The 20956-nt window shown below is 39.2% G+C and overlaps 1 long non-coding RNA gene across 1 annotated transcript in view; it reads right to left on the bottom strand.

Moving 5' to 3' along the window:
* Positions 1–20698, bottom strand: part of LOC115299254 — a 45153-nt gene extending 24455 nt beyond the window's left edge. The window contains exons 1-2 of the long non-coding RNA XR_003912076.1: positions 20658–20698; positions 9928–10283 (exon numbers count right to left, since the gene is read on the bottom strand). This is a non-coding gene — a long non-coding RNA (uncharacterized LOC115299254). The remainder of the gene's footprint in view (positions 1–9927; positions 10284–20657) is intronic.
* Positions 20699–20956: the final 258 nt, after the last annotated feature.

The raw sequence follows: 20956 nt of genomic DNA, 5'->3' as shown, positions 1-20956 counted from the left end.
ACATACATATATATCTGTTGTTTATAAGCACACCAGTTTATGAAATTTAGTTATGGCAGCCTAAGCTAAGACCCTGCTAAAATAGTTGATTAGATAGGAATGAGAGTCTTATAATACTAAAAATGTCGGTGACCAGGTCCAAATTATTTATTATGCCAAGAAACAGAAAAGATCTCAACTTCCTAAGAAAATAAAATCAACACACACCAACACCAAGATGACACAGATGTTGGAATTTCCATACAAGGATTTGAAGACAGCTATAATAAAGACATTCTAGTGAGCAATTACAAACACTCTTAAAACTATAGCAATAAATTACCACAAATAAATAGTAAACATAAAACAAGAATCAAGTAAAATTTTAGTTCTGAAAAATAAATTAACTGAAATATAGTAAAAGGCGCCTGAGTTTGAGGGAATTGGAATCATCTAAAAGTTGACTTATGCACGTGGCTGGTATTTGGGCTGGAGAGACTGAAATGAGTGAAACCTAAGACTTTTTTGGCTTCTCCATGAGATGTCTCCAGCTTGACAGTTTCAGAGCAAATGTACTTTGTATGTGTAATCTCAGGAATACTAGTGGAAACTACTTTATCTTTTATGATTAGAAGCCATGTCACATACATCTGCTGTCTTCCGAGGCACACTCAAATTCAAGGGAAGGGATTATAGACTCCTATTTTGAAAAGGAATATTAACAAAAATTTGTAGTGAGAGCATATAAATTGGGATATATTGGCATGATCATTTTGGAAAACACAATCTGCCACCATGTCCTTTGTCTAATATTGTAAATCAAGGATTGGCAAACTATGGTTGACAGGCCATCCTGCCCCCTGCTTGTTTTTGCAAATAAAGCTTTATTGGAACACACTCAAGACTATTTATTTACATCTTGTTTATTGCTGTTTTTGTGTTTCAGTGGCAGAATTGAGTATTTGTGACAGATATTGTCTGGACAAAACCTAAAACGTTTATTGTCTGGGCCAGAAGAGTTCACTGATCCCTGTTGTAGACAATGTCAACGTCCTCTTAGAATCTGCTACCTGCCTCTCAGTATTTCCATAACACTTTCTCCATTTTCAATTGGGTTTGAAATTATTTGTATACATGTCTAACCTGACTCTTACCTTAGAATCTTTGCTCTTGGTGTGGAAAGTATTTTCCTATAACTCCTATAATGAGTGGTGCCTTCTCAGTCTGAGGTCTCAGATCCTATGTAATCTCTCAAAAAAGGCCTACTCTGTCTACCCAATCTAAACTAGTTCCCCACATTCATTCCTGATTATTCTATCCAATTGCATTTCACTTTCTTCCTAAATTGTATCCCAACTGTAAATTATCATATTTAGTACCACTCCACTCTTCACTAGAGTACAAGTTCCATGACGGTGTGTTTTTTGTTTGTTTTACCCATCTGTTTTCAGAGCACTGCTGGGACACTAGGCTCTCGATTAATACCAGTGGAATTTTTAAAAAATGTCATTTTGGCCACAACAAATTGTGAGTAGTTTTAAAGCAGTATTATATTAATGTTTTTTTGTCATTTTTAATGTTTTATTTATTTTCTTAACTTTATATATATAGTTTATTGTCAAATTGGTTTCCATATAACACCCAATGCACTTCCCCACAAGTGCCCTCCTCCATGACCATTATCCCCCTTCCCCTTTCCTCCTCCCTCTTTAGACCTCAGTTCGTTTTCTGTATTCAAGAGTCTCTCATGATTTGCCTCCCTCCCTCTCCCTAATTCTTTTTCCCCCTTCCCCTCCCCATGGTCTTCAGTTAGGTTTCTCCTGTTAGACCTAGAAGTGAAAACATATGGTATCTGTCCTTCTCTGCCTGACTTATTTTGCTTAGCATGACACCCTCTAGGTCCATCCACTTTGCTACAAATGGCCAGATTTCATTCTTTCTCATTGCCACGAAGTATTCCATTGTATATATAAACCAGATCTTCTTGATATATTCATCAGATGATGGACACTTAGGTTCTTTCCATGATTTGGCTATCATTGAAAGTGCCACTATGAACATTGGGATATTGTGCCCCTATGCATTAGCATGTCTGTATCTTTTGGGTAAATCCCTACCAGTGCTATTGCTTGGTCATAGGGGAGTTCTATTGATAGTTTTTTGAGAAACCTCCACACTGTTTTCCAGAGTGGCTGCACCAGTTTACATTTCCACCAACAGGGTAGGAGGGTGCCTGTTTCTCCACATTCTCGCTAGCATTGATAGTCTCTTGATTTATTCATTTTAGCCACTCTGATTGGTGTGAGGTGATATCTCAGTGTGGTTTTGATTTGTATTTCCCTGATGATGAATGATGCTGAGCATCATTTCATATCTGTTGGTCATCTGGATGTCCTCTTTGGAGAAGTGTATTCATGTCTTCTGCCCATTTCTTCATTGGATTATTTGTTTTTCAGGTGTGGAGTTTGGTGAGTTACTTGTAGATTTTGGATACTAGCCCTTTGTCCAATATGTCATTTGCAATTCTGATGGTTGCATCTTAGTTTTCTTGATTGTTTCCTTTGCAGTGCAGAAGCTTTTTATCTTGATGAGGTCCCAATAGTTTATTTTGGTTCTTGATTCCCTTGCCTTTGGGAATGCGTCAAATAAGAAACTGTTGTAATTGAGGTCAAGGAGGCTGTTTCCTGCTTTCTTTTCTAGTGTTTTGATGGTTTTCTGTCTTACATTCAGGTTCTTCATCCATTTTGAATTTATTTTTGTGTACGATATAAGAGAGTGGTCTATTTTCAATCCTCTGCATGTTGCTGTCCAGTTCCCACAGCACTACTTGCTAAAGAGGCTGTCTTTTTTCCATTGGATACTCTTTCCTGCCTTGTTAAAAATTAATTGGCTGTACATTTGTGGGTCCAGTTCTGGGTTCTCTATTCTATTCCATTGGTCCATGTGTCTGTTTTTGTGCCAATACCATACTGTCTTGATGATGACAGCTTTGTAGTAGAGGATAAAGTCTGGGATTGTGATTTTGGTTTTGGTTTTCTTCTTCAATATAACTTTGGCTATTTGAGGTTTTTTGTGGTTTCATACGAATTTGAGGATAGTTTGTTCTAGCTCTGAGAAGAATGCTGGTGCAATTTGGATGGGGATTGCATTGAATGTGTAGATTGTTTTGAGAAGTAATGATATTTTCACAATGTTTATTCTTCCAATCCATGAACATGGAATGTTTTTCCATTTATTGGTGTCTTCTTCAATTTCTTTCATAAGTTTTCTATAGTTTTCATATTACAGGTCTTTTACCTCTTTGGTTAGGTTTATTCCTAGGTATTTTATGGTTTTTGTGCAATTGCAAATGGGATCAGTTTCTTGATTTCTCTTTCTGTTTCTTCATTATTGGTGTATAAGAATGCAACCAATTTCTGTTCTTTGATTCTGTATCCTGTGACTTTGCTGAATTCGTGGATCAGTTCTAGAAACTTCTGGTGGAGTCAATTAGGTATTCCATGTAGAGTATTGTGTCATCTGCACAAAGTGAAAGTTTGACTTCTTCTTTGCTGATTCTGATGCCTTTTGTTGTCTGATTGCTGATGCTAGGACTTCCAGCACTATGTTAAAGAACAGTGGTGAGAGTGCACATCCCTGTTGTGTTCCTGAATTCAGGGAGAAAGCTCTCAGTTTTGCCCCATTGATGATAATATTAGCTGTGGGCTTTTCATAAATTGCTTTTATATTGTTTAAGTAAGTTCCTTCTATTCCAAATTTCTTGGGGTTTTTTATTAAGAAAAGATGCTGTATTTTGTCAAATGCTTTTTCTGCATCTATCGACAGGATCATATGGTTTTCATCTTTTCTTTTGTTAATGTGATGTATCACATTGAAGTATTGGCATCCTGAAGCTAAGGAATACACTATGTGCATGGCACATTCTCCAAAATAGATCATATACTGGGGCATAAAACAGCCCTCCATAAATATAAACAAATTGAGTTTATGCCATGCACACTTTCAGATCACAATGCTGTGAAAATTGAAATCAATCCCAGGAAAAAGTCTGGAAAACCTCCAGAAGCATGGAGGTTAAAAACCACCCTACTAAAGAATGAGTGGGTCAGTCAGGCAATTAGAGAAAAATTAAAAAAATATATGGAAACAAACAAAAATGAAAATACAACAATCCAAACTTTCTGGGATGCAGCAAAGACAGTCTTAAGAGGAAAGTATATTGCAATCCAGGCCTATTTCAACAAACTAGAGAAAGGGGAATTCAAACTCTAACAGAACACCTAAAGGAACTAGAACGGGAGCAGCAAGAGAACCCCAAACCCAATAGAAGAAGAGAAATAATAAAGATCAGGGCAGAAATAAACAATATAGAGTAAAAAAAAAAAACAGCTGAACAGATCAATGAAACCAAGAGTTGGTTTTTTTAAAAAAATAAACAAAATTGATAAACCTCTAGCCAGGCTCCTCAGAAAAAAAAAAGAGAACACCCAAATAGACAGAATCATGAATGAAAATGAATCTATTACAACCAATCCCTCAGAAATACAAGCAATCATCAGAAATTACTATGAAAAATTATATGCCAACAAACTAGACAATCTAGAGGAAATGGACAAATTCCTAACCACACATGCACTACCAAAATTCAAACAGGAAGAGATAGAAAATCTGAACAGACCCATAACCAGTGAATAAAATGAATAAGTTATCAAAATTTTTTCTAAGAACAAAAGCCCGGGGCCAGATGGCTTCCCAGGGGAAGTGTACCAGACATTCAAAGTGGAGTTAATACTCATTCTTCTTAAACTATCCCAAAAAATGGAAATAGAAGGAAAACTTCCAAACTCATTCTACAAAGCCAGCATCACTTTGATTCCCAAACCAGACAGAGACCCAACAAAAAAAGAGAACTATAGTCCAATATCCTTAATAAACACACATGCAAAAATACTCAACAAGAAACTAGCAAATCGAATTCAACAGCACATAGAAAGAATTATCCATCATGATCAAGTGGGATTCATTCCTGGGTTACAGGACTGGTTCAATGTTTTATTTATTTTTGAGAGAGAGAGAGAGAGAGAGTGAGAGAGAGACAGACAGAATCTGAAGACAGGCTCTAGGCTCTGAGCTAGCTGTCAGCACAGAGCCCAACGTGGGGCTTGAACCCACAAACCATGAGATCATGACCTGAGCCGAAGTCAGACGCTTAACCAACTGAGCCACCCAGGCGCCCCTTACAGTTTTTGTCTTGAATGGTCATTTGAGTACAAGGGTCATAATGTGTGCACTACCAATAGCTTCCACATACATGGTCAGATGATAGATCTCTAAAGTCTCCATCACAGTAGATTCTAAAGAACATTCCAAAGTCTCTGGCTATCTTCTGTGAACTTATCTCCTCATTTATGTCACAATCTGTTTAAGGAGAAAGATTATCTACTCCTGGGTATTTAGAGTGGCATCTGGGAGTTAATAAGCATTTATCCACTCACATGTCACCATACACAGATGATGTTGGCAGCAGGATGATGGCCAGTGAACAGAACCCAACCACAATGAAAGAAGAAGTCCAAGTGAGGAGTAAGGTAGGATCAGATCATAAATAATCTCCTAGAGGAGATGAGACCTCAGCAGAGTTTGGAAAATCTCAAGGGTCTAGAGTAGGAAAGAAGGAACTTTGGAAGAAAGATCATGTTTAGAGGAATAGCCTTTTATATCTCACACTTAGTATATGCCCCATACTATGCTTAGAGATATGTATTATTCTATTTCTTTCTGTCACATCAATCATATGAGAGAGATAAGAACTAGATCCTGACTTAAAGTAGGAAACAAGATTTGAGAGAGAGTTCCAGCTCAGGTCAGTCTGATAATAAATAGTAATAACAACACTAATAATAGTTATACAACAATTACTATGTGCCAGACATCGTCCTGGGCAATTTCTATATATTATCTCACTTAGCCACAGAAGGTCCCTATGAGGAAGGTACTATTATTGTCCCCAATTCTACAAATAAGGAAAATGAAGCTTGGATGTTAAGTAGATTACCCAAATTTTTTCATAATAGTGCTAATTTTCAAAGCCAAACAGTTTGGCCTCAGAGTCCATGTTTTTAACCACATTTATCTGCTCCTGAGTCTGGATAAGTTAGATGGGTTTATAACTTGGAGAGTCTCAAGTGCCATACCTGGAATTACTTTGATATTTAATCGAAGAAAGTATTGAGCTAGCAGATAATTTTCAGTAGAGTCCAGGGAACTCAGAAAATAATTTTAATTGTTTTGTTTTTGTTGTTTGATGAGACTGGTGTTGATATGTCTGTGCCAGACCAGCAAGTGTGGCTGGACTTTACAGCAGATGTAGGTTTCACCAAAGGGAAGACAATAGATCAGCTAGAGGAGACACATAATCCTAGCTTTGAATTTTGGGCTCTATTAATTTGCTAGTCATGTGATTTTAGAAAATTCGTTTGAACTTTCTACCTCCCAGTCTAAAACCCTATTAAATGGAGCTAATATTGTTTTCTACCTTCGTGTGTGAGAAGTAGATGACTATAAGCCAGATCACATTCACATTTGACTGAACCCATTGGCAAAACTGAAGTATCTTAGGAGATGCCCTGAACATAGTAGGGATATCAATAAGTAAACTGAGTAAGGAGTTTGGATCCAGTATCCCACCTGGTATAAATCATATACCTAGTAGGAATACACCTGGCATTTTTATATTCAGATGATAATGAAAAATGGTTATTTGACAAGGAAGAAAAAAGTAATCTGGAAGGGACCATCTCTTACAAAGATACAAATAATAAATAGTAATCAGAAAAGGACAAAGGGGAGTTTTCTTGTTATCTGTATTAAGTGAAAATTGAATGAAAGACCTCAAGCTTCCAGAACCACATCATTTTCTCATCCCCTGTGTTAGTGGAAAGGAACTCAACTGGCAGGGTAGTGATTCAGACTTCATAATTAGATGGCGAAGGATAATTAATCTTGGGCCCTGAATCAGCTCCCTGCCAGTATGCTTCCTTTCTCTGTTCCAGTTCTCCATAGCCCGGACTCTTTCAGAATCATAAACCCAAAACCACTAATTTTAGCTTGGCTTAATTAATTTCCCCTCAATTGTCTCACCTATTGCCTTTGCTCTTTGTTAAGCTTCTATTGAATTTCCCCATAGATTATGTTTGTTTCCTCGGAGCCTGGGGGAAGGACAATAAATGTGCTATTCTTCACCCTTTGCAACAATCTTCAAGGGCATGGTGGAAAGCCCTTCCCCCTTTCCGGTTTTGCAAAAAAACCTGCATGAAATTGACATTATGCACATGTACACAGTTTGTAAAGGACTGCCAAGAACAAAGCCCAAAGGGATGGATATGGTTTTATTTTAAGTTCTATTTTGTGTAAACAAGGTTGAACATGCTTCAGTAGTTCTTACTGTCACCAATGACACCCAAATTATTCTTGGTCAAGCCCTTGCCAGCCTCCATGTGTATAATGTAAAGGAGATAGAAATAAGGTTTGGAGATTTGAACTCTGACTGGAGAAGAGTTGAGAATGGCCCAAGTTTCTGCTTTTGTGCCAGGATAAATAATGTAGGCATTCTCTGAGAAGGGCAGCTTTGGCAGAGAGGCTAGCTGGAGGAGAAAATATTAATGGGTTGTTTTGAAATGTTGAGTATGAGTTGCCTTTGGGACTTTAATAGCCTTAACCCCAATTTCCTTTCTTCACAAAACAAACAAACAAAAAAATAAATAAATTCCTTATAAGAGGTGTTTATATCCATTATCTCAGATTAGGGTTCACAGGAGTAGACCTTGAGAGGGTGCTTTGTGTGGAAGTGTCTTACTAGAAAGTGTTCATCCTTCTGCCCAGGAAGGCTGATTCCCACAGAAAGTAACTCTGGCTCAATCCTCCACAGAGCCACAGACACTGTACAAATCACAACTCACAGTACCCAAAATGGGGGGTTTCTGGGTGAGTGATGAAGCCTCATGTTCCCTCATTTGCATTATTACTTTCCCTGCTTAGGTTTCTACAGGTTTAGCTCCTTATGACCCAGGTCTCTACTCAAATTAATTTCCACATGAAATCCTTTACTAAGTACCTAATATAAAACCTTTGACCATCACTGTGGGTACCATCGCTACCTCCCCCACCTCCCCTCATCACCATGATAATTACCATCTCCATTGCCTCTACTGACAGCAACATCACCTCCAATGAGACTACCACCCCCACCATCATCACCACCATCTCCTTCATTGCCACCAAAACCTTCAACATGGCTACCACCAGCCACTGCCCTCTACCTTGTTTCAATTTTGTTCCCAGCACCTTGCACCACTCAATGTCACATTAGATACCATAGGCTTGTTGATAGCTGTTGATCTCTTAAATACAAAATCCTTGACAACAAGGAATAATTTGATGTTGTATCACCAGTGTCTCAAGCATGCTGGCCATATGGTAGGAATGAAAAGATGGGCTGCCTGCTAGAAGACTCCCCAATGAGGAACTGGAGAGAGATGGAATAATTATGGAGGAACAACCTGGAGGAAATGAAAAGGAAATTGAAGTAAAAGCCCAGGAAGGGAGTGAAATTATTCAGGAAAAGGGAAACCTCTTATTTTGATGCTGAAAATGAGGTGTGGGTACGATTTCACAACTGACAGGCTCCATTTTCTATAGGAGGCACCTCACATTTTTGCCTGCCCCAGCCTTTTAATTAAGCTCATTAAACATAGTCGAGAATTTCTACATTTTCTAATGGTTTTATTTTAAAACTTTATTTTATGAGCTTATAAATTAATCAACTGTGTTTCATTCATGTCTGATATTAAATACTTTTATGCCATTTTATGTGTTTGAAAGTAGACTCGGGGGAATGCAATCTCTGATGACATCTTGGGGTTGCCAGTGTCCTGGTCCAACCAGCTGCAGAAAGCTTTCCAGGGAGGCAGGGGAAGAAAAGAAACGTTTCTCAATGTTTCACATCCTGACATTGGTATCAACACAGTCATTTACTGGTTGTCACATTTGATCTCCACAGAAGCAACATGTTTTAGAGGACAGAATTTTAGATGCTGACCATGTGGAACCACTCCTGGTGGCCAAGTGATTTCAGACCAATGATTCCTTGTTGCTGGGTCTTAGTTCCTTTGGTTCTACATGTCAAGTGGAGTAAATGGTCTCCGTGGCTCCTTTCATCTGTAAGGTCCTTGCAACTCTATAAACAACCACCCTGTATTGTTACAAAGTTTTTACAAAAGAGGAAACTGAGCCTCCAGGAAGTGAGACAACTCATCCCATGCCACACTGCCCTAGAGCAGCAGAGTCAAACCTAAAGTCCAGATCCATCGGGTTCTGAAGCTGGGCTCTTGCGCTTCCAGTCACACTGCTTTCGCTTCCAGTCACACTGCTTTCTCTGGGACTTGGAGCAGACTCCCCACGGGACAGTGTGCTGCTGCAGACAGTACAAAAGGCCAGATCTCCGAGTTCCAGGTGGGGCTGCCATGGAACTGCTCAGCTATGCTCCTGAGCTGGACCTCTGCACTAATCTGCTCAACCCTCACTCCTCCGCTCTCCAGCTCCTTTATTCCAAGACACTCCATGCCCCCCCCATCCCAGCCCTTAGTGCCAGGGCTGATGTAAAAACTGTCAAATGATCTGGCAAGCCAAGATGAGAGAGGCAGGAAAAGGGGCAAGAGGGAAAAGGAAATGATTTAATGAACGCTGTGCCAGATTAGACTCAAGGCCCTTGGGAACCAACTGTGAATGTTTTTGCTCGACTTGGGGAGCAGTGCAGCCAGGGAAGGAGGGCCTGGCCTTGGTGTCTGAGCACACCTGGCTTCACTCCAGCCTGCTGCTTTGTGTGTGAGTGGGCAGGGCAAGTCTCTCTGAGCCTCTTTCCCCACTATAAATGGAAGGAACAATACTCACCTCACAGAAATGTAATATGAATCCGAAAAGAGAAATTTGCACAATGTCTGACATCCAGTAGGTTTTTGATAAATGATAGTCGTTCATATTTTCTCCTGCACTGAGCAATGGAGGGCTCGTCTGAAGTGGCAGGGGTGTGATGAGCTCTTTGCTGTCCTGAGAAGAGGGATGTCTTCAGACAGATGGTAGCACCTTTCTGAGGCACAGCACCCCTCCCTGACATCTGCCACCCTGGCCCAATATGGTGTCATGTCACAACCCAGGCAGGTAATGCTGTTGCCATGGTGATGGGGTTTCGTGCCCAGTCCAGCTCTGGTCATCCAGGACACACAGGATGCGGGTCAACAGTTTTTTGTCTGGAATGGAAACAGAGCTGCTAATGATGAGAGAGGGTAGGATAATCAGCCCCAGAACTATCACTTACTTGTGTGTGTGTGTGTGTGTGTGTGTGTGTAAGCAACTCACTTGACTTCAGTAGATCTTGATTTCTACCATTGTAAAAAAGAAACACTGAAACCTTATTCAAAGGATTGTTTTAAAGATTGAATGAGGTTATGCATATGAAATCACCAAGGATGGTGCCTGGCACATAGGAGGTCCTCACTGAGTGCCAAGTCTTTACTACCTTTCCTATTCTTTTTAATGACCTAGGAAGGAACAGGGAAGAAGGAGGCTAAGGAGAAAGAGAATGGGAAACAAGGATGAGGAAGCAGAACGAAAGAGAAGGATGAGGTAGGGGAAGAAAAGAGAAGAATGGTAACCGTAACTGCAGCAAAAACAAATGCCTTCCATGTGCCTGTCCAGACCCGTGCACTGCTGCTCCAGCAGAGTGGAGTGTACAATGTCCACTATAATTTTTCTTCTCATTGCTGCTGCAACAAACTATCATAAAGGCAGCGGCTTAAACCAACAAAAATGTATTATCCTGTGGTTCTGGTAGGTCAGAAGTCTAAAATGAGTCAGCCAGCAGGGCAGTATTCATTCTGCAAGTTCTGAGAGAGAATCCATTTCTTGCCTTTTTGGCTTTGGAGGCCACCATTCTTCCTTGGCTCTAACCCCTAAACCACCTCACCCCCACAGCACCACTCTAAGCTGTGTCTGGTCTCTTTGCTGTCTCCCTCTCTCTGGCTCTCTGGGCTCCTTTGTAACTTACAAAGGTCCTTGTGAATATATTGAATCCACCTGGATAATCCAGGATAATCTCTACTTCAAAATCATTACCTTAATATGATTTGCAAAGTCTCTTTGGCCATAGAAGGTAATATGCTTACAGGTTCTGGGAATTAGGATGTGGATATGTTTTGCAGGGAAGGCAGGGAGGGAGTATTATTCTACCTTCACATCTATACAGGCTAGAAGGTATTTATCATCGTTCTCATTTCAAAGGTTAAAAAAATAGTAAAAATAAGACCCAGAAATTTTAAGAAATTCTCCAAAGATCACACATTCATAAGTGAAAGAGCAAAAATTTAAACCACAGTCCATTTGACTCTGCAAAATATGTTCTTTCTGTAGACTATTAAGGTACTAAGTAAGTGTTTCCTCTAAATCCAAGAAGGTTGTTTTTAACTATCATTGAGGCTCACCTTGTGTCTGTTGTTCTGTGTTCAAGAAAAAAAACAAAAGCTCAGTTCTAGGCAATCTCTACCATTGCGAAGTTCTTTTCTTTGGCTCTAACCTAAAGGGGAATGTGAAAGAGTCCTGGGATTTTTCTGCAGAATGGAAGGGAATAATGGGGAGTGAGCATTTTAGAAATAAGAAGATAGAAGAAAAACAGAACAAGATCTGCTCCTATACCACCTTGGACTGAAAAATACAAAATCTGCTTAAGATTCTCAAATATTCACCCATTGGGCTTTTCTCCTGGCAGCCCAACCATCAAAATGAATGACAAACACATTGGTGTTTTGCTAATTGAATCAAACAGAAAGTAACTGGTCTTGAGAAATCCTATAATGAAGTAATTAGTTACTCCATCAGTAAACGGAAATAATAATTACAGATTGTTAAAACTGAAAATAAACTTTCTAACTATAGATGGGGGGACCTACAGCCCAGAAATGTGTGACACTTGGCACAGCTGTAAGGGACAGAGAAAGAATAGACACCCAGGCCTCCCAGCTTCTGGTCTAGGATACTTTCTAAAGGACCATCAGTCCCTACAAGTTTGAACATGATGAGGTGATTTCCCTATAAACTGGAGAATCAGATATGGAATAACATATTGCATATACATGACAGACTTTGCTCCAGGAAAGAGAGAGATTCCTGAAAGGTCTAGAGGCTATGTACATATGGGTCTGAGTTTGGGCCAGGGAGAGTCCTAGGGTCACATATACCTATTCACACACCATCCGTGAAGGATTGTTTTTTTTTTTTCCTTTTAATTGTAAAATTAATGGATCATGACTAAAGATCACTTGAAATATTTTTTAAAAAGTAAAAATAAGAAAAAATCATCCTTCATGAATTACACATGTTAATCACTATTAATATTATGGAGAATTTCCTTTCAATTTTTTTCTCTATATCTACACAACAATTCTTTGGCGAAATCAACCCCTCCCTGTATATATCAAAAACAAAATATAACTATTGTCCAGTGGCTCTCAACCTGTTCCACCAGTCTCCAAATGACCTTTTACCAGGCGACAGTGATTTGTTCAAGCATGGCCATGTGAACCAAGGTCGGCCAAGAAAAGTCCTATCTAGGACTTTTGCTAATGTTGTCAGCAAGGGTGTCTTTACTCTGAAACACGAGGTCTCTGCATCAGGTTGGCCATAGTCTCTTGCTTTCATGAGGGAAAAGGTCTTCCTGAAAATAAAATGAAGCTGAAACAAGCAGAGCTAAGAGAGAGAGAGGGAGATAGAGAAAGAGAGAGAATGAGAGACAGAGAAACCTGAAAGTGTCATTCCATTTGGGTGCCTCAGGCTAAATTTTCTTAAAAATAGCTCTGCCCAGTAGATTTCCTCGTTTTTTTATAAACCAATAAATGTTCTTTCTTATTAAGCTTGAGTGTCTGTCACTCACAATTGAAAGAAAACTGAATGATACTAGAATTGGTTGGTGTGTATAATTGGCAGATGCTAAAATATGCAACTGGCTGGTTGAGGTTGGGTGCGAGGCAGTGAGTGGGTAGGAGTCCCTCACATCTGAGGCAGAGTTTCAAACCCTGTGCTAATGTAGACTCTATGTAGTCACTTCATGATATCTACATGCAGTTTGGCATCCTGCTTTTTTAACTTAGCACAATTATAGTGAAAATGACAATAGCTTGTAATTATTCAACATTGAGAATAGTATATTATGCACTTTCCAGGCATATCTCAGTTTAGTGTTCAGCCCTTTCTATTGGGCAAGTGTTATTATAATCAGCATTTGCAGGGCTAAAAGAAGTTAAGAAACACACTGAAGTCCAAACAGTTAAAAAGATTCAAACCCTATTACCCTGACCCAGAATAAGAGTTCTTAACTGTTGTTTATTTATATCTTTACATTTTGTAACCCTGTGTCTATGGATACTTCAAGAGTATAATATTTCATTGAGAACATGTAACAATCCTTTCCCTCTTTTGGTAAAGGACATAATAAGACATGAGTTGTTGTTTCTGAGATAAGGTTCAAATCTTGGTGACAAAACTGTTCATCTCCCCAGAGAAAGTAGATTGACTAAAAGACTTCACAAGGGAATTATCCCCATCCTCCTTCCTACCAGGTCCTGGTAGCTTTCTTTTCATCACCACCCGCTTGGCCCTTAATAGATAATAAGATGGGTTGTAACAGCATAAGGAAACTTCTACAGCTGTAGGTAAGGAAGGGAGGCTACTTGTTCAACAAAGATGTGTTGACCTTACTCTGTATGACTGGAACTATAACACTGAACTAAACAATAGAAATTTTTGTCCTCGTAAACTTTGCATTCTACTTGGGGAAGACTGGCCAAAGAATCAATCAATCAACTGAACACACAATGTGAAAGATGTTAGCTAGTAAGTGCCATAAGAAAAATGTGACATGCAAACAAATAGGGAGCTGGGAAAGGTTGTAAGTGAACTGAGTCACGGGGGGGAGGTCTTCAGCATGAAGGTGACATTTGAGCAACAACTTGAAGGCTCTGAAGGGCCAAGTAATGTGGTCGTATAGGGGAGCACTCTAGGAATATGTTAAAGCCAACACACAGGCTCTGGAAGTAGTTGAATGTCTCATGTGTTTGAGGAAGAGTCAGGAGCCCAGTGGCATAGAGGACGGTGTTAGGAAATGAGGGCAGAGAGGGCACAGAGTCAAGAGCAGAAATTATGGGGCACTGCCTGGCATATAAGTGCTTTGTTGTTAGCTCTCAATGGGATGAAAGACCACTTGAGTAAATGAATGAGATATCTAAGATATTAAGATTCATTTGGTCTTTGTATGAGGAATAGACTATAAGGGAACAAGCTGAATGTGAGGAGATCAACTAAGACATATGACAGTGGCTTGTACTAGAGTGGTAAGTATGCACGTGCTGAGAAGTGATCAGGCCATGAACAAGTTGAACACAGAGCAGAAAATATTTGATAATAGGTTAGATGTAGGGTAAGGGAATGAAGGATGGGCTCTGGGATACAAACATCCCCCCAAAGCATCTTTGTTTATACTAGGATTGTTGGAAAATTGAAGTGGACTATGGCCATGGCCTTCATCTTACTTGAAAGAGGAGGTAGGTGGTTCCATATGGTCCGTTCCACACCCCTGCTGCAGTCATTTAATGGAAATGAAGGTTATTTTGAAAATATCCCTAGTAATTGGCTTTTCTAATACATAATTATAATATTGGAACATTGTAAGTTTATTGGTCATTATAAATGTGTCTTTCTTAGAAAGCTCCAAGTGAGTTTTACTTTTCTGCTAGTCAATTTCTTTTTTTAAAGTTTTATTTAGTGTGTGTGTGTGTGTGTGTGTGTGTGTGTGTGTGTGTGTAAAAGAGAGAGAGAGAGAGAAAGAAAGAGAGCCGGGGAGGGGCAGAAAGGTTACATGCCCAGCACAGAGCCTGATGTGGGGCTCAGGTTCATGAGCTGTGGTTCATGTGTGCCCAGCATGGAGCCTGATGTGTGGCTCAATATCGGAGCTGAAATCAAGAGTCAGATGCTTAACCAACTGAACCATCCAGGTGCCCCTCTACTTCTCCATTTCTAAATTATGTTTTGCCAACTTTTTCTCTTCTGTGTAGTTTGTAGAAATAACTTAAATGTCAAGGAATTATTTAGAGGACTGACATAAATTGTGGAAGATAATGAGAGAGTATTTATATTAAATCTTATTGTTATAGTAAAATAATATATAGAGAAATATCTGGGAAGATCTTACTTGCACATGACGGTTTTAACAGTGGATGTTAAAGTGGAGGAGATTCTGAATGTTCTTTTTGATTTTTCTTTAATGAGTTTTGATACTTTTTAATAAGAAAATATAAAAGAAATGTAATAAAAGATGCAATAATAAGAGTATTAAAAATTCTATTGCAGGTTATTTGGGGTGTTCCAACTAATCTCTTGCTATTGGGCATTAAGTTCTTTCACTTTATTGTTTTTAATTAATATAAAATCAATCACTGGCTGAAAATATTTTAGAATTGAAAAATAAAAAGAGTAGAAAAATACTAAATATTCTAGAAAAAATTTATTAGGAAAGCATTAATACTGTTAACATATTCCATAGAACATGGAAATTACAAATATAGCACTTGGAAAATAAGAGACTAGGATTTTAATTGCAATGAAATTTTCATGTTAACCAAATTATAATGATACTCATTTTGCATTTAATTGGGTTGCTGTATGTCACTTATATTGAAAAAAACAAACATGAAGGCATCCACAGCCTCACGGAGAAGCTGATAGGTGCTGTGGTTCAATCCCAAGGTTTTAACCCAGACACAACATGTTGTTTCCCTATCAACCTTGGAAAATGTACGATAAATGCATGTATGCATATTTTTTATCTGAACAGTGCTAATGTTAAGTTTCTCCCCTTGAGATTATTTTTGTGAAAAATAATAATAATGCACAAAAGTCACTCATCATGCTATTTGTAATAGGGTTAGTTCTCAATAAATGCTTTGTCCTTTCAGATTACTCTTGAACGTCTTGAAGTTTCCATCTGTCAATCTCCTAGCTCCAGCCTGGGTGGTTGCTGTTGCCTACTGAGATACTGTAGGGGACATGTTCTGTGCTGAACACAGCTTCTCCTGTGTTTGCAGTGTTATAAGGGGGAAGCAGAGCTGGAGCCAGGGAATGACTATTTCTTCAACACATCAGACCCACTGAAGCATTCTGCAATGTCCCCAGGGAGGCACTGCAGACTCTTTGCTCAAGAACACTGTAAGTGGGGTTGCTGTATATGCAGCACAGGGCACACTGTGTTGGTTGTAATGTTTCTACATTTGGTCTCTTTTCCCAACTAGACTAACAACTCTTGAAACAGGGACTATGGCTGATGTATCCTTTCTTCTTAGTGTCTGGGATGGTCTCTCTTACAGAGTGATGCTTATTAAATGATGGATGAATGGATAAGTAGATATATCAATAAAGATACATAAAATCAGGCTTTCCTGGGTGAGTGAGAGTGTGTGTATGTGTGTGTGTATGTTTACTCCTTGGATTTTTTTACATAAAGCAAAGAGCAAGTCCCAGCTCTATAAATGGGTTCTATAAATAGGGGCAAATTAAGCTTTCTCTAGGCAGTTACCAATAGTAATAAAAAGGCATACAATTGGTTTCCCAATTCTCTGACATAATACATCAGTTAAAGTTGTGTTCACTAGAGGGGAATAGACTCTATTTAAAACTCTAAAAATGTATTTAACTTCTTCTTAAGTGATGAGGGTTTTAATATTACTAATTAGCTAATGGGAAGGAAGGCAGGCAGAGAGCAAAGAAAGAAGGAAGACTTAGTAAATGCTTAGTAAGGAAAACTCCCTGGGCTCAGAAGAATGTCTTTATTGAGGCTTCCTTTAGAGTCCTTACCTTTTCTCTTTCAAGTACAATGCACATTTGATGAGGGTCAATCTTACTTATTTTTGGCCCACCATTTTCAACCGACTAGCCCTCCAACTCCTTCACTTTTCCCAAGCAGATTACCTCACCTCCTATCTCATGAAGACGATATAAGCAACAAAAACAAATCAACAAACAAAACCCTAGAAATTAACTATTTTTATCTGCCCATTCCTCCCCCTTTCTATAACAGTGGAATTGGTGTCTCTTCTTCCATCTGAAATCCAGTATCATTATATTCAACCTTCTTAGGGGCTAGGCTGATCAATTATTGTCCCACTTCTCTAACATACTTTCCAATCTCCTCTTCTTTTTTTTTTAATTTTTTTAATTTTTTTAAATTTTTTAATTTTTTTTTTTATTTTTGGTACAGAGAGACAGAGCATGAGAGGGGGAGGGGCAGAGAGAGAGAGAGAGGGAGACACAGAAACGGAAGTAGGCTCCAGGCTCTGAGCTAGCTGTCAGCACAGAGCCTGACGTGGGGCTCGAACCCACGAACGTGAGATCTGACCTGAGCCGAAGTCGGAGACTTAACCGACTGAGCCACCCAGGTGCCCTCCAATCTTCTCTTCTACTTAAACCTACCCCATCAAGAAGGAAACATTCTCAAGTTTGCTCACTTGAAATAAAAGCTGTCCATTGCCCTTAATCCTCTTCCAGGTACCATTAACTCTATCTCTTCATATCCAAAGTCTTGAAATATTTGTCTACTTCCACAGAGTTCTAATAATTATCCTGTTCTTCCATATCATACATAGGAATGCACTTAGCAATTAATAGACATCTTCTGTCTTACTTTACTGATTATTCAGCTATCCATATATCTGTCTGTATACACCTGTATCTTCATCTCAAGATCTCCCCATAGGAGCACATCTGTGAAATAGTTGCACTTCTTTCCTCTCTGGTGAAGTGACCCCAGACTAGGTCACTGCCAAAACAGCTCCTTGAAAGACCAAACTAACGCCATCACAGGCTTCATATTCCCCCCCTAGTTAGGAGGCCTGAGATTCAGTTTCCCCAGAATAGTCAAACAGCTAAAAAAAAAAAGAGCACACATTGTCTGAAGAAAAACTGCCTTCACAACACCCAGTCAGGGAGGGCCAGAAGGCATATCAGACATTCCTAAGGGCCGAGGCTTGAGGCTGGGACCAGAGATAACTGTTCAATCTTAGTTAGCCAATCACTCGCCACTTGCCCAAACCCTACATGGGGGTCCTTAGCCCACCCGGTAATTGGTTATTTTCAAAGGAAGACCAAATGTCATGATTGGGTCCCGCCAGATGTAATGGATGCCCTAGAGATTCTGAGTGGTTAATATTGTTGCTAGGGCTGCTGTGTGATTACGATTGGATTGCTGTGCCTATGTCACAATTCCTTGTAACTCCCCCTTTCCAGACCCCATAAAACCCCTGCTCAGCTATTGTTCGGGGCTCTCAGCACGGATCCACTGCACTGGTGAGGTCTGGGAGCCTGAGCTTAAGCCCAAATAAATGCCCTTTTCTTTGGCATATGTGACTCAGTCTCCCTGGTGGTCTCTGGATTTGGGGGATATTGTAATCTGGGCATAACACTCCTCACAGGCCCACTTGCTTTCACAGTGTTCCCTTTGACTAATTGTCATAATGCAATCAGATTACAAATCTGATCAGGTCTCTGTTACTTACACCATCAAGGGACCTCCAGTTACTCATTGGAAAAAGTCTATAACCATAATTATAGGTGGTCAGTGGGAATGAGTGGGGGTTGGGGGCTCTTGACCAGGAATGTGGCAATTTTTATATTTAGTATTGGATGTGGGTCATACTTGCTAATATCTTTGTTAGATAGTACCAATTGTTGAATATTAATAATCTCCATTTTCATCATGGAATCTGCAATAGGCTTTAAAAATAACACATACATACTCATACACAAATATATTGATGTATTTCTCCTTTTCCTTCAAAAGGGCCTATAGGCATCAGTCTGCTTCACCCTCACCTTTTCATTTCCCTGCACTCCCTGCTTGAAACAAACCATTTCATGTTCTTGACCCTTCCACAGCCTTTCATCTATCAGAAATTTTACATATTTCCATGAGTTTTCTCCCTCCAAATGACCTTCCATGTACTCAGTTTTATCATTTTCTCCTTTTAGCTTCCAGACTTAATTCAACTGAAACTTCCCCACTTTTCTATAGAACTCATGGAATGAAAGCCCATTTTCTTTCTCATATATATCCCCCAATCTAGCATAATGTTCAGAAGAGATAAGAATCTCAGAAACATGAATAAATGAAGTAAGTAAAATAAAATAGTGAATGGATGGGTGGATGCATGGAAAGATGGGTCAGCAGATAAAACAATGGACACATTAATTACTAATTAATTAAGTAATTAATTAGTTGAATGAATAGATACATTCCTTGGAAATCCCTCTAAATTGTGATAGGGACAAGGGCACATATGCCTGACCTCATCTCATTTGTTGGTAAACTAAATCTCAAAGATGTTATTACATGTCCAAGTGACCCAACAATAAAAATCAAAATGAGAGAAAGAATCCATTCTTCTAAGTTCATATAAGGAATCTGTGTTCCAGATTGAAGTGTACAGTTTGGTCCTGACAACACCACTGGCAGATACTACTGAGTAACACAGACTTTTCTCCCCTCAAATACCATATGCTCTCATACTTCTCTAAAGCACAGTGTTCTGGAAACTTTGTCTTCTACGAGCTGTCCATGAGTGGACATCTAGGCCTCAGAGATCACCTCTCCACTGTGTCAGAATTGGGACTTGACACCCTCCAAGATCATTCAAAATTGAATATTTTGCAATTTATTACAGGCCCTGAAAAGAACAAAGGGCAGAAATGAATGTCGGAGAGGTATCAGCCCGAATCAGGAAAACAGAAGCCACACTAGGTATTTCACCAGGGGAAAAAAAGCAGTAGGAATTGGTGAAATAATGCTAGGTAACAAAGCAGAAATATAGTTTGTAGGTTCCCAGCTCTAAAATTTAAAGGAAAAGTACAGAAGAATGGATTTTGTGTTGGGATACTAAGAAATGATAGCTTAATATGAGATAAATACAGTAATTTGCTTTCTAAAAACTTTGACCCTTGCAATTATATAGGACAGAACAAAATATTCTTTAATAATACCAAGATCCAGCAGAAAAGCAGCTGAATAAGCAAAATGCAAATGGGATATCTGGCAAGAAAAATTAATTTTATATCTTTGAAATGGCTTTGGTAGCCAGTGGAAAGAGACTCAAGTGGAAGATACCAGACTTTGGAAAATTAAAATGGTCATATGACATAAGCTATGTGTGTATATAAAAAAGTAATTAACATTACAAAAAGTAAAACAGAATCTTTTTTTTTCCCCAGTGAGTCAAAGCAGGTTTAAATCACTAGCAGGACATAGAGACTGTCAGTTAAGAGCCTGGTCTCTGGGGCCAGAAAACTCAAGTTTTAAATGCTGAGGCTGACTACCTCTGTGACTTGCAGAATGTGCCTGACTTCCCCGGTTTACATTTTCTAATCATTAAAACTAAGACCTAAGACTACCCTCCTCCTAGTACAAGTCAAACAGGGTAATTTTGAGAAGTAAAATATGCTCGTAAAGTGCTTTACAAACACATTTGGCCCCTAGTAAGTATCCAACGTGGGAAAGCCATTACCAGTGTGTGTGTCTCTCTCAGCTCCCCTACCTTCAGCAGGCCCTTCCCATGTTTTCTCAAAAATTAAGAAGTTGACAGGTTAGGACACTTCTGTGGAAGACAACGTGTGTGGGAAATTTTTAGAACTAAAGCAGATGTTAAGTTCATTCTTGTTCTCTGCCTATATGTTTGAAAACCCCAACCTCCCCCAACCTTTCTCATTAGATGAGGTTAGTCCAGATTCCTTTGACTAACTCTGAACTGCGTTTATACCCAAAGCCCAAGGAATCACCATTGCCGTCCCCAGCTTGGGACAAAAGTTTGTCATGCCCTCTCTTCCCATGTGACTT

Source organism: Suricata suricatta, chromosome 1 (genome assembly GCF_006229205.1).
Source record: "Suricata suricatta isolate VVHF042 chromosome 1, meerkat_22Aug2017_6uvM2_HiC, whole genome shotgun sequence".
NCBI classification, from domain to species: domain Eukaryota; kingdom Metazoa; phylum Chordata; class Mammalia; order Carnivora; family Herpestidae; genus Suricata; species Suricata suricatta.
Note: the sequence above shows the minus strand (reverse complement) of the source record. Positions and strands in the feature narration are given on the sequence as shown.